Source organism: Lissotriton helveticus, chromosome 3_1, assembly GCF_964261635.1.
Source record: "Lissotriton helveticus chromosome 3_1, aLisHel1.1, whole genome shotgun sequence".
Lineage (NCBI taxonomy): Eukaryota > Metazoa > Chordata > Amphibia > Caudata > Salamandridae > Lissotriton > Lissotriton helveticus.
In genome coordinates, this window is record NC_136061.1 from 1,815,792,954 (window position 1) to 1,815,805,581 (window position 12,628).

General features: G+C 49.2%; 2 protein-coding genes across 3 annotated transcripts in view; both read right to left on the bottom strand.

The window, feature by feature from the left end:
* The window catches only part of ANO9 (anoctamin 9), a 769,113-nt gene that overhangs the window by 697,486 nt on the left and 58,999 nt on the right, over window positions 1-12,628 (bottom strand). For both annotated transcript variants that reach the window (XM_078682729.1, XM_078682726.1), the window contains exon 2: window positions 6,999-7,071. The gene's annotated coding sequence lies outside the window, so the exon portion shown is untranslated. The remainder of the gene's footprint in view (window positions 1-6,998; window positions 7,072-12,628) is intronic.
* TSSC4 (tumor suppressing subtransferable candidate 4) overlaps window positions 1-12,628 on the bottom strand; it is a 100,768-nt gene that overhangs the window by 29,138 nt on the left and 59,002 nt on the right. Inside the window, exon 2 of the mRNA XM_078682731.1 lies at window positions 6,999-7,071. The gene's annotated coding sequence lies outside the window, so the exon portion shown is untranslated. The remainder of the gene's footprint in view (window positions 1-6,998; window positions 7,072-12,628) is intronic.

Consider the following 12,628-nt stretch of genomic DNA (forward strand, 5'->3'; position numbering starts at 1 on the left):
TGCTCAGTACTCTGTGCATCAGTGGTATCGGGGGAAAGGCGTAGGCAAATGTCCTTGACCAATCTATCCATAGGGCATTCCCCAGTGTCCCCTCCTCGGGCTGCCTGGATGCGAAGTTTTGGCATTTTGCATTCTGGCGTGTGGCAAACAGGTCCACCGATGGTGTCCCCCACCTGTCGAACAGGTATCTTGTCTCCTGAGCATTGAGCTCCCACTCGTGGGATGCCGATGTCTGCCTGCTGAGCCAATCGGCTTGTATGTTGTCCTTCCCTGGTAGGTGTATGGCTAGCAGGTCTATCTTGAGAGGGATGGCCCATCTCCATATCTCCTGCGCCAGCGTTGAAAGCGGTGCGGACTGTGTGCCCCCCTGCTTGTTGATGTAGAACATCGCAGTGGTGTTGTCTGTTTGTATCAATACCTTGTGCTTGTACAGTCTTGTTTGAAAGGCCTTCAGTGCAAGGAAAATTGTCTTCAATTCTAAGTAATTGATGTGCTTTGTGGCATCCGTCGGTGTCCACAGTCCCCTCACCTTGAGCTCCTCCATGTGAGCGCCCCATCCCTTCAGGGATGCGTCTGTGGTGATGGTCACTGTTGGCGTTGGGGGCGTTAGAGGCTTTCCCCTTGCTATGTTCTCCATGGTCCACCATGTCATCTCCTTCTGCACTGCGTGCGTTACAACCACTAGATCCTCCCAACTGCCTGTAGCTTGTGACCATTGCTCCTGTAGCCATTCTTGAATGGGTCTCATGTGGAGTCGTACATTCGGTACCAGGTGGATGCATGATGCCATCATCCCCATGATCTTGCTCGCCGTCCTCACTGTCCGAGCTTGTCCCTTCCGGTAGAGGCGAGTTTCCTTCACCAGCGCCCTCGCCCTCTTCTCGCTGGGGAACACCTTGCCCTGTAAGGTGTTGATCTGTGCTCCCAGGAAGATCTTCACTTGTTCCGGCTCCATTGATGATTTCTTCCAATGGATGGAGAACCCCAGGTTTATGAGCGTGCTGGTCACTGTATGTGCGTGCAGCTTGCATTTCTGGTATGAGTTTGCTTTCACCAGCCAGTCGTCCAGGTAAGGGTATACATGTATTCCCTGCCTTCTTAGGTGCGCTGCGACTGCTGCGAGGCACTTTGTGAAAACTCTTGGTGCCGATTTTAGACCGAAGGCCAGTGTCGTGAACTGGTAGTGGCTTTCTCCGACGGTGAACCTGAGCATGTGCTTGTGCTTCCTGTTCATTGGGATGTGCAGGTATGCGTCTTTGAGGTCTATAGTGACCATGAAGTCCCCGGTCTGCAACTGTGGGAGCACCTCTTGCAGGGAGGTCATTTTGAATTTTTGCGTTCTTATGAATTTGTTCACGAACCGTAAATCGAGAATGGGCCTCATTGTCTCGTCTACTTTTGGTACCAGGAAGTATGTTGAGTATACTCCTGTGTTTCTTTCCTTGAAGGGTACCCTTTCTATGGCCTGCTTCTGCAGGAGTTCTTTTGCTTCTTCCTGAAGGCACTGCAGCTGCTTGCTTGCTAGCGGCTTTCTTCTTGGTTTTCTGCTTGTTGGCCTCGCCTCCAACTCTATGCAGTATCCGAATTGGATAATGTTGAGGATCCATTTGTCTGATGTGATTCCTCTCCACTCCTGGAGGTGGAATCTTAATCTTCCTCCCACTGGTGTCCTGTGGTCGTAGGTGTCTAGTTTGTCTTGACCCATCTGTACGTGCTGCCCCCTGGGATCTTTTTTGTGGGTGGGCACACGGATTTTTTTTGAAGTCACTTGGAGGTGGGCTGCTGGCCCCCTCTTCTATTTTGTCCCCGTCCATTTCTCCCTCGAAAGGACTGGCCTCTTTGTTGGTACTGCCAGGGCTGTTTCTGATGGCCCTGCTGACCCTGCGAGTCTGCCTGGTGCGTTTGCTGGAAAGCCTGGTGTGATGTACCTGGCTGGTTTCCGCCTCTTCCGCCGGGCCTCCGTGACGGGGTGCCCCTCTTGTTCCCTCTGAACTGCAATGCTCCCATGGATCTTGCTGTTTCGTTATCCTTCTTAAGTTGGCTGAGTTGCTCATCAACTGTTTGTCCGAAAAGCGTACTGCCGTTGAACGGTGTGTTCAGGATGCTGTGTTGCACCTCCGGTTTGAAACCGGATATCCTGAGCCAGGCGTGTCTCCTTTCCGTGACGCCCATCATCATGAGCCTGCTGGCGGTGTCTGCCCCATCCAGGGCCGTCTTAAGGCAAGAATTTGCAGCATTCTTCCCCTCTTCAATTAGCTTTTCGGCTTTCTGCTTGGCATCCTGGGGCAAGTCCTTCACCAACTGCCCCAGTCCCTCCATGATTTGGTACATGTGTCTGTTTACCAGGGCGTTGGAATTAGCCATGCGCCAGTGGGTCGCGGCATTCCGTTCGATCCTTCTGCCCACCAGATCCATCCTTTTGCTCTCTTTATCCGGTGGCGGGCCCGAGGTAGTGGGTACGTTAGCCCTCCTCCTTGCTGTGGCCGTGATAATGGAGTCTGCGGAGACCGTGCCCTGAATGTAGGCCGGGTCCTTTGCGGCATGCTTGTACTTCTTCTCAGTTCTGGGAGTTACTGCCTTGCATGTTGCGGGCTCCCTGAAAGCTTCCTTCCCCTGAGCCAAGACGCTCTCGAGCATCGGGAGGAACTGGCTCCTCGTTTGTGTTGGGAGCAATGTTTCCAGAAGGAAGTCTGCTTTCTGCTTCTCTTCGTCGAGCTTGAGCTTGAAAGCTGCTGCGGCAGATTGTATCACCGCGTTGTAGGCCCCGATGTCGTCCGGCGGCGAGGGCCTCGAGGGGTAGGTGTCGACCACCTCCTCCGGGCTGTCGGTGTCGACATCGATGTAATCTACCTCCTGAAGGTCATAGGGCGCCGACTCTGTGTCTGTCCTGCCCTCATCTTCCTCCCCATAGCTGTAGCTCTCGTGGGGATTCTCGTACTCCTCCTGGTCGTCGAACACCTCGACGTCCTGGTCTTGCTCGGTGACTTCGGCGACCTCTTCTTCTTCCTCCTCGACCGCCTCCAGCACTGGTGGCTTGGTCTTGTGAGGGATCGTGAAGGCCTTCATCCTTGCGTCGAAATCTTTTTTCCGCTGCATGAAGTTCTCCATTTCTGCCTCGAGGCGCCTTCTTTTCTTTTCCATCTCGGCCGCGTGTTCCGCGTCGGATGGTTCCGCCGCTCTCTTCGACGGATGGCTCGTCGCCGTGCCTCTCGGAGTCGAAGTTTTCGACGTCGAACCGGATATCGGGTCTCTGGTCGTCGTCGACAGTTTCGGGTCTTTCTCCCTCGTCGATCGATCCTTTTCGGGGACGATTTTCGACGTCTTCTGCTGATCAGCAGCTCTCGGCGCCGGGGACTCCTTCTCTGAGGATCCGCTGGGCCTGGGAGTAGTCGCGGACGCAGCCTTTTTTGGCGTCGGCGCTTTCGGGGTCTTGCCCTCGATTTTTCGAGACTCAGAGTCTCTCGGGTTCTTGGGGGCCGAAGAGTCTCCTACCTTGTCAGAAGTCTTCGTGTAATCGGTCTCTACGACCGTGTAGCTGTCGTCTTCGGCGGCAGCGTTGTCTTCTTCCTCGGAGGACATCCCCAGCTCGTAGAGCGACGGGGTCGGGGCCTTCCCCTGCAGGGCGGCGTGTGCTACCCTCTGCCTCTCTCTCACACGAAGGGTCTTCGGGGTGAAGGCGGAACAGGCGTTGCAGTCTCCGCTTTCGTGGTCCACCGGTAGGCAAAGGTTGCATACCGGGTGCTGGTCCTTCTGCGCGTACTTGTGGTGGCAGTTACGGCAGAACTTGAACGGCGTGTTGTCCATCCTCGAGCGTCCAGGGCCTCTCTGGTCGCGTGTTCGTCGACGGTCGTCGAAGATCTGGATGGAAAACGCCTTATCTTTGCTTGTCTTTCGTCGGTGAAGTCCCCTGGAGTCTTCAGATGACTTCTCCTCGTCTTTTCTGTATTTTCTTTCTTCTTTCTCCAAAAATGTCTGGAGCCCAAACGGGAACGATCCAGACCCGACCGCGGAAAAAAAGAATCTGAAGATGGCGCCCAAGAGTGGGAGCTTCCGCAGGAAGCATGCCGACGTCACCGGAAATACACCCAAAGGGGGTGTGACGCCGACGCCCACCTGGGCAAAGAAAAAAAAAAAAAAAAACAAAGAAAAGACTACGAATCCGGACCCAACCACAAGACCGCGGAATAATGCACAGCATAGTGAATCCAGAAAGATTCACGCTGCAAAAAGCTCTCACGATTGCTGCTTGGCCAATGCCTAGCAGATTTTGATTCTGAGCATGATCCATCGTGAGACGGTCCCCTTCTGTACCACCTTCCTTTTCTGGGCTCTGACATACCCCACAAAAAGTTGGTCATTCACCTGAACTCTTCTGTGCAGTCAAGGTAGAATGACAACGCTCTTTCTTGGTCTGCTGTTGGAATCTCTCCTCTTCTTTAGAGGGATGAGGCGGAGCTTAAATGGTAGGCAGGGTGATAGAATGGCCTAAATGGAATGGGATCACCATCGTTGGTAAGAAGGATGCTTGAGTCCGAAAGACCATCTTGTCTGGGTAAAATCAGTGCTTAATGTGAACAAGTAACCAGTAGGAGGGGCACCAGCACTTCTATAAGGGCACCTGCACTTATTTTTTCACATTATGTTTCCCGGGTGCAAGAGATGGTAAATCACAGATCAGGAAAACTGCAAACCCATCACATAGGGAGAAAGGATGAGCCTGCAGGAGAAAGGGGCAGGGAGTATCTGGTAGTGGATTGAAGACTACCAGCCTCAGTATGCAGCGCGCAAAGGTTTAATTGCACTGGTCACTGGTTTCTGAGCAGAGCTTCAGGCATGGCACTCTTTCTTTCACAAATTAAGCACTGGGTAAAATGTATCATAAGGAGGGTGCGCCAACAGCGCCTGTAACTCACTAACGCTTCTGGCAGATGTTATTGCCAGAAGAAAGTCTGTCTTCATGGTAGGTAGTCTGATTGGGCAGCTATGGAGCAGCTCAAAGGGATTGCATATCAGATAGGCAACAACCAGGTTGAAGTCCCACTTAGGCATAATGAAGGGGACTTGGGGAAACTTGTTGAAGACCCTTCGGAAACCTATTTATAATAGGGGACTTGAAATAGAAGGTTGATCTGGGAACTGCAGAAATTTTGATATGGCAGTCAAACAACCCTTCAATGTGCCCAATGCAGAGCCAAGCTAGGCCAGACTGAGAATAAACAAGATAACATTTGGAAGGGGAGCAGATAGGGGTCAGCCTGTTTTTCTGCACACCATGCCCCAAACTTGCCCTAACGACAGGGGTATAGCATCTTAGTGGAGGGATGCCTGGCTGACACAATGACATTACAGACTTCGGGCAGAATGCCAAAGGCTGTCCACAGTCACAGCTCAATCTCCATGCATGAAGGAATATCGTTGACAGGTTCGAATGCAGGACCTTTCGCTGCTGCTACGTCAAAAGATCGTCCCGAAGAGGTAGTCTGATCACAGGACCGATGAATCTGCTATACAGCTCGAGATACCAGACTCTACGTGCTCTAGCTTTGGCAACAAGAAAGATTTGAACCCAGTTGCTCCTGATATTTTTGAGAACTCTGGGCAGGAGTGGTATTGGCATAAAGCCATACAAGTGGTGTGACCTCCCCTCTATACGAAAAGAGTCTCAGAGCAAGAGCTGCCTTGGAAACTCTAGCGTACAGAACTGCTGACACTGCACGTTCTCAGCGGTGGCGAACAGATCTAACCAAGACTCTTCGGACTCTTGAAAGAGACCCTAAGCTACCTCTGGAAGAGACACCACTTTTGATCCACTATGTATCGACAGCTAAGTTTGTCTGCCCTGGCGTTCAGGGAGTCCGCCAGGTTTGACCACTAGGGAAATGCACCGATGTTCGTCATGTCCATAGACAGAGGGCCACTTGACAAAGGGTCCACGACTTCACCCACCCTGTTCCTTGCATTACTACATGACGGTGGTGTTGTGCATGAACACCTGCACTAGCCTCCCCTTGATGGAGGGTAGAAAGGCTTTCAATGCTAATCAGATTGCTCGAAGCTCCAACAGGTTGATGTGGAACCAGCATACCACCGGAGGCCAGAGGCCTCTGACGCCACCTCTCACAGATGACCACCTCAGCCTGGGGGAGACGCACCTGTCACTACAGTTAGATCCGGTTGTGGAAGGGAGAGGGGAATGCCACTGACCCAATCGCGGTTCGTCAGCCCCCACTACAGATTTTGAGCAGTGCCCTCTGAAATCTAGATCATCTCAGAGATTCCTCTGATGCTGTGCCCACTGAACCTTCAGATCCCACTGTAGAGCTTGCATATGCCAACAGGCATGTGTCACTTGCAGGATGGAGGAAGCCATGAAGCCCTGCAGCCTAAGAGTCTGTCTCACTGAAATCTAGGATAGAGGCTGAAACGTCGGTGCCATTGCCTGTATATCACAGACTCCCCGCTCGGAAGGATAACCTATAAACAGCACGGTGTCCAGAACAACTCAGATGAAAGGGAAAGTTTTAGAAGGAGCTAGGCGTGACTTCAGCACGTTGATAGTGTATCCCAGTGAGTGCATGAGGTCGGCCGTAGTCTAGAGACGACTGCCTGGAATGAGCCCGCCTTCAACAGCCAGACGCCAAGATAGAGGAAGACCGCCAGCCCCGATCTCCGCAGATGAGATGCAACCACCACCATCACCTTGGTGAACACCCGAGGGCTGCTGGAAAAGCCAAAGTGGAGTACAGCAAGCTGAAAGTGCTTGTGGCCCACCATGAACCGCAAGTAATGTCTGTGGGTAGGCAGGACAGGGAAATATGTGTCCTGCGCGTTCAACACTACCATCCACTCTCTCGGGTCCAGGACAGGCAGGACTACAGAAGTAAAGGGAGAGAGAGTATAAAATAAAACTGAATAACGGGGGGAGGCATTTTCAGCAAGGGAATGGGATGGGTGAGAGAATGAAATGGGGAGGTGCAAGAAAAGTAGACATCACTTACTTTCTCCTGGGCCTGATTCAGTGCTCCCTTTTCAGGGTCTGTTAAATGTACTAACGTCCGCAGCTCTTTCACCCTGAGAAAAAAATGAAAAAGCACTTAGCAAAAGAGACTATAGGCCGCAACACATCAGTTGTTTCCAAACCACTACTACATAGAGAAATCGTCCAAAACTGCTATCATAAAGAAGGGCAATAAAGCCATAACCCAAAAAACTGTCTGCTAAGACAATTCTCAACACTGACTAAATAGGTTCAACAGAAGGCAAGAAATGAATATACTGCTTTAAATTAAGCTAAACCAGATTAATTACAAAAGGCAATAACTTGTAATAAGAAAAAAATAGGATCTTCTGTTCGGGCATGAGTATTGGTACATTTAATAAACCATCAGATCAATAGGAGAAAAGAGGCTGAAGTGACAGTCATAAAACAGGTAACACAAATGGGTATACATAACCATATCGTATAAGGAAAAAAACACAGGAAGCACAAACGAGTTTAGCACCACAATTTCGTTGAAAGAATGCTACAAAAGGAAACATTGGCCTATACAATACAGAGCGCACCACACTTAATCTAGCAGTTAGATGGTGGAAGTTTATTCAGCCACCGCTTACAGTTGGAACATGTTCCGTATATGTTTCAGGCGATGAGGCGGAGGACCCAAACTCAGTCCTTTATCAAGACTCTATAACATTAATTAGACTGTAACTAGCTGCAATTCTCAATCTTGCAGTCAAAACTATGGTGTGCTTCCAAAAAAGAGAAAAAAAAACACCAGAACGAATAAAAAACACATATTCCAACTAAATATACCCATAAACAATTTGCCTTCAAGTATGTATTGATAAACAACACAACGGGATCATGTTTTAAATGATTAACATAACAGCATATTCAGTTTCAGTTTATAAACTTTATTTCGATTTAAAAAAATCACAAAAGTTATCACAAGACAAACATAGAGGCCAAATTGGACAATACATCATATCACTATATCAACACACTTGTCTTTTGGCGTGGACATATAATAATCATCATTAAAACAATAAATAATTTTGTAAAACTGTAAAACACTCCCATATCAGCGGCCAGGAATAACATAGTGCAATTTTCCTTCAAAAAGAGCATCAAATCTGTACAATAAAATGCGTGTAACAATGATAAAAATATAGGGTGATGGACAAAAGAGAGACTTTACCTATGCCTCCCTTTAGTCCAACGAATCACCCACACCCAACCCAAGAACTTAGCTGTAGCAATCACAGTGGGGCAGTCTACTGCTGTTTTAAGTATTCTGAATGCCTCACTGTATGACCTGGTGCCCAATACTGAACAAATAGGTTTCAACCAGCATCACCTCGGGTTGCTGTATGCTGGGCAAGCAAAAAGAATATGAGCCAATAATTCTACCCTGTCCGGACAGAAAGGGCAGTTGCTATTATTTGCATCAAGATTAGACCACTTCGAAATAAAGGCCTTGGTGGGTACTGTTCCCACTCTGAACTGATGGAATCATTTTCTATTGCGTGTTGATGTGATTAAATCCCAATACTGCTCAAATTTTGGTTCATGTTTAATTTCAAGAAAGGTGCTGGACAGGGTAAGACTGGTAGAAGCTGTGAACCGTCTAAGATTTATCATGTGCCAGTATGCTGCCTTTAACTCTGTTTTACTTGGGAACGTAATTCCGGCTGGGGAGGTCCACAGCCGACTCAACCCCAGCTCACAAAGAATATTTTTAACACAGCTATGTTCTTGTTTACATCCAAATTCTACACATGGCGGCAACTCTTCAGCATGGTTTAATTCCAAAGCCCGCAGGGAAACTAAAAGGGGATTATGATCACTTTCTGGCCGGACTTCTACCACCATGTATAACAATTTTGGCCAAAACTCCTTATTTATTATAAAATAGTCTTTACAACTAGAACGCTGCCCACTACTATATGTTGGCATCCCTGATTTGTCATATTTCGTGCGACCATTTGCCACTCTCAACCCATTTTCCAGGCAGAATACTTTTAATTGGAGTGCAGCACTAGTCCACTTTTTTATGGGAGGAAGTTCCAGAGTTGGGATCGACCACTGGTCATCCTCCTCCACACTAAAATTCATATACTCACAATCAAGAGGTTCATACGTGCAAATAAAGTCCCCAGCTATTAGAATGTTACTGTGACCTCTGTGATTCGTTAAAAAACCATCAAGTAGGGCTACAATGTTTGAGGTCTTCCCGCCTTGCTGACCCCTAGAATAAACATTAATGAGTAAAACATCCGGGAAATAACCCGGTGATAACTTGACAATGAGAATGTCCCGAGTGTCAATAGCGATCTCCTCTAACTTGTATTGGTGGAGCTGCCTGACCGACATTGTCAGACCCCCCTTTGGACTACCTCGTTCACCCTGTACCGCTAGTTTAGAAAAATTAATGTATCCCTGGCAAAAAACCTGGTCCACTGCCCAGGTTTCTTGAAAAAATATTCTATCTAGGTCCTCAATATATGATTACCATTCAATAGAAGCTACTTTGCTTACAAGCTCCGCAATTTTCCAAGAAGCTATTTTTAAAACGGTGCTAGACTCGGTAGGAACACAAGTTTTTGTTTGAGGGGTCTTGTCCGTAATTTGACATGTAGGTTTCTGGAACTTTAACAGTAGAATTACACGAGTGAACCATACCATTGTCACGTGCCCTGGTGGTTACAGAAGGACCCGAAATTATAGGCGCTAATCGCCACTGGGTTCCATTTGAAACTTCCTCACCACTTCTAGAGATGCACGTTGCTTGATGGCCCCCATCTTGATCGTCCATTTGGGATAGGGTCTTTTCAATTAAAGTTATGGGACCCAGTCAATCTATATCCTCCAGATTTGTGAATGATTCAAATCTGTTATAAGTTGGTACAGAGTACTCAACATTCCCTGTGCATGTATTAATGTATTGCGATCAACCCTGCCCATTGTCGAAAGTGGTGTATTTTGGTAGAAAAACCCTAGGGGTAAGATGTTGATACCTTCCCAACTCAAATGCCTTGATCCGGCTCTATCAAGAATTGTTTTTACTAAATGGGAGGACCCAAAGTTCACCACCACACAATCACCTCTACTTATTTTCCTTGATTTCCCTATCCAGGCAATCCTATGTGCCATTCTAAACCCCCTAAATAGATGACCACCCAGCCCTGTTTTGGCGTTTACTAGACGAAGGGCTTTATTCCTAAGTGAAACCCAGTTTTCCTCAATACCGGGTTGTAAGGGAGGTACATTCGTGAGTACAATGGTATAGGGCGTAGCCTCAGGGGGTAAATTGAGATGATCATTACAACTATGGCTACCCAAGCCTCCCTGTGGCAACCTTCTACTGATGGTCCCGGGTGGTTCCCTCCTGTGTGAAGCTATTACGTCAGAGACTAGCGTGTTACCCATAGTTTGGGGGGGGGGGCTTGTGAGACAGTATTAGCGGCTGTGTCAGTATTGCTGGGTGGGCAGGTTTGGTATAGAAACTGGCACTCCATTAGAAACAGTAGGGCCACTAGACATACCATCAGATTACATTTTGGCAGTGATAGTTGGTGCTCAATATTACTCAATCTTTGTACAATATCTACGAGTTTTGATGCTAGGGGTTCAAGCATTACCAGTAGTTTTTCTTCAAGTTTGTCTAAAAGCCGGTCCTCCATATCACGTGACATCTGCTTAGAGCTGGCCTGAGAACTGATAACTATTGAAGTTATAACCTCTTGGACACAGCCTTTCTTTCCGCTGGCAGCCCCTCTGGTTTTTGCCACTTTACTGGCCTGATGCGAGGTCAGAGGCAAGCCACCCGCCTTCATTTTCTTAGATGGGGCTGTGACCGCACCCTCCCCCTTCTTGACCTGGGTTTGCCGCTGCTGACGAGTTAGTATCTTGTCTGGGGATAAAATAATGGGGATGGAATCTCTAACTGGGGTAGAAGGAACAACTGTTGATGTTACAGGTGACCCAGAGGCTAATTGTGGTGTCGATTCAGCAGATGGATCCAAATTTAACTGAGAACATGCCAAAGAAACTCCAGTAGAAACTCTGCGAGGATCTAAAAACAATATCCTTTGGGTAAGCTCAATCTCATGGATGAGTACAGATTCCGCTCTCATGAGAAAGGCATCAAGTCTTCCAACAACCTCTGAGCCCCCTGATCCCTTATGGTTATTCTTACTCATTGTTAGCTTTTATTACAAAAACTGTTTGCCAAAGAAAATGGAAGCAATAAGCAAAAATTTGATAAAAATCAAAGTCACTGACCAAGTCCTTGGGAGCGTCAATTAGCTGTTGGAGGGGGAGGAGCCAAGATGGCGGCGGAGACGGACGTGTAGTTGCCCGGCTCCCCGAGCCTGTTCTACTAAAACTTCATCCTGATTGTTATCCTGAGGCGCGGTGGCCGCGAAAAGACGAGGGAGGTGCGCTGTCGCTGGTGGCGTTTCTCCGGTGCTCTTCCCGGCCCGATTACTGGTGATAAATGCGGATTTCCTCGACGACCGGTGCCGAGCCCTGGACCTGTGCCCCGGGTGGATGTGCTCCGCTGGAGACGGCTAGAGCTTCTCGGAGCCCACAGACGGATGCTGAGCCTGTGTCCCCTGCTACGATTTTTGGCCGGTTCGGTAACCGTGCCGATTCCTCCTGAGACGGAGCTGCTTGACCGGCACTGGTCTTCGTCGCTTCCTCCCTTCATGGCGATGTGTGGTGAGCTGCGCTATATTGTGTGGTGAGAGGAGGAAATGGCCGCTACAGCTCGCCTTTGTTCCACGCAGGATCGGGTCTCCATGCCGAGTCCTGCATGCGTTGTTGTACACTATTGAAGGGAGTTCTGGACTTTGCCTGTGCCTGCACCCCAGCTACCTATCCTGGGACCCATTCCTATGTGTAGTTGCCCCTGTGTTGGTGCACAATATGGCGATCGTCCCCTCAGTGGCGCGACTGGGTTCCGTCTTTGCCCCTAGTGATGGTGCCCTCCATGGCTCTAAGTGGCGGTCGGCACACCTCGCTGAACTCCGCGCTGCCGATTCATTAGCTCGACCGCCTGGCATCACTCGCGCCTCCATCCTTGCAGCGCTGGCCGATTTGAGGGCAGAATGGCGCGATTGCTCCTGTGCGCTTGGCGCGAAGTTGGACGCGGTCGCTCTGGAATCGGGGAGTGCCCCGCCAGCCGGACCCCCTTCTGAGGTTGATCAACTTTCTCCTGGACTTGCAATCGAGACATTGTTGCGGCGTACTTCTCAGCGGGTGAAACGCTCTGTGACTGGATTCTTTTCAGGACTGCCGCCACTGTCTTTTGTGCAAGCTACATTGTTTCCTATCCTGTGTGGACCCTTATCCTCGTTTGCGGCTCGATTGGAGACGCCATGGTGTTCCTACGCTGCTCAGGATGGCGATGCTGAGGGTTTCTATTGCTGTTTCATGCTGGACTGGGTGGATTTTGGTGCGGCGATATCCTGGATCTGTGCCACGCTTAGTGACTGGGTTTGTACTATTTGTGCAGGGGGCCCTTCTTCTTGTAGAGGGCGGCCATTTTACCCCTTTGTTCTCTGTGGGGCGATGTGCTATCCGGGGTCGTATTTGGATGGCCGCTGGAAATCTGGCCAGGGTTAG